General features: G+C 34.3%; 1 protein-coding gene across 2 annotated transcripts in view; it reads right to left on the reverse strand.

The window, feature by feature from the left end:
* Window positions 1-1,086, reverse strand: part of LOC116852599 (dipeptidyl peptidase 3) — a 51,282-nt gene extending 50,196 nt beyond the window's left edge. The window contains exon 1 of one of the 2 annotated variants that reach the window (XM_032833116.1): window positions 944-1,086. The gene's annotated coding sequence lies outside the window, so the exon portion shown is untranslated. Of the gene's footprint in view, window positions 1-304; window positions 520-943 lie in introns of those variants that run through there. The other variant, XM_032833118.1, reaches the window with a different exon arrangement.
* Window positions 1,087-1,463: the final 377 nt, after the last annotated feature.

Raw genomic sequence — 1,463 nt, forward strand, 5'->3', positions numbered from 1 at the left:
AAAAATAACATTGGCAACCAGGCCTAAATGTATGAGTCTACTATATACTAAATGAATATTGAAAAGATTAACAAAAGGCCCTTATGCAAAATAGAACGTATGAATCGCACACAAAAACAACATACGTTTAACATCATGTGAGATGTATTTTTCTTTTTTTTTAGAATGTTACTTTTATCAAATCAGGGAAAGCTTTGCCTCCCCCCACAATCCCCTTGGCCGGGGACTTCGTCCCCTGGACCCTCAGTTAATCTCCAAATGTTTAAATAATGCTAATGATTGAATAATGTTTCATTACTCATACCTGCAAAAGTATATTTTAAATTCGTACACTGTTTGCATATGCATATTACCAGAGCATGCACATGTAACTACGGAACATATACACGTCGCTGTTTGTCGTCGGTGTAAGTTTTCCTAATCTTAACAGTGATCAATTTTATCAATTAATATCTCGATTCGTAGTAAAGAGTGACGATTTTTCCAAATAGAAAAGTTGTTTGCCTTTAAAAAACGCGTCGAGTATTTTTTCGTCAAAATCGGAGGCGAGGAGTATAAACTGTATAATTACCATTTTTTTAATTATAAAGATTAATATTTCTTTATATTCTTACTGAATATTTCTAATTTGACGCAGTGTCACTGCGCATGCTCATATACTTCACCAATGTCGACATGACAGATTGTGTAACCTCGAAACTTGTACTTCTTGCATCATAACTTTATTACGATTAATGAGTGACATTTTTTACTTTTATATTCCTTTTCTACGCATCTAATTAAATAATATTACTATCTTTCAATCAAATCGATGAAGAGGAGGGGTCTCCTTCAGTTTTACCTGATTTAATATATATTCCTTTTAAACTATAATGAAATTTCAAGCAGTTTAAGTAAAAATGCACATTGAATTTCTGAGTATTTTGAAATTATTCACACTTACCAGAACAACTCAATCAAATAAAGTTAAAAGAAAATGACTTGAAGAAAAGAGACAAATAGCAAAACTTTTTACATCTACGTGGATTAAAGGCCGATAAAAGTGACGAGCAAATCTTGATTTGATTTTAGTGACCTCGTACAACGAAAGCATAAACCTTCACATCCAGAACATGGACCCTATTCTGTAACTACTTACCAACAGTTGTCATTGTCGTTAACGGCACCAACCCACTAGAGACCCTCAAAGAGAGACTGGCCATCATTGGCTGCGTTCAGAAAACATAACTGATCAGTGAGCGGTTAGTGATTATTGGTCCTTATTGTTAGATCTCTAACTTTAGATCAATTACGTTGACTAATTACTCAACCATTGTGTAACCATTGGCTGCATTCAGCAGACTCAACAGTTGCACAACAGTTGAGTAATTTGTCAATGTAATTGGTCTAGATTTAGGGATCTAATAGCAAGAACCAATAATCGTTGATTGCTCACTGAGCGCTTTTTCTACTGAATGCGCCCA

The sequence above is a fragment of the Odontomachus brunneus genome, unplaced genomic scaffold, assembly GCF_010583005.1.
Source record: "Odontomachus brunneus isolate Ranch 3 - 2012 unplaced genomic scaffold, Obru_v1 Obru_scaffold_238, whole genome shotgun sequence".
NCBI classification, from domain to species: Eukaryota; Metazoa; Arthropoda; class Insecta; order Hymenoptera; family Formicidae; genus Odontomachus; species Odontomachus brunneus.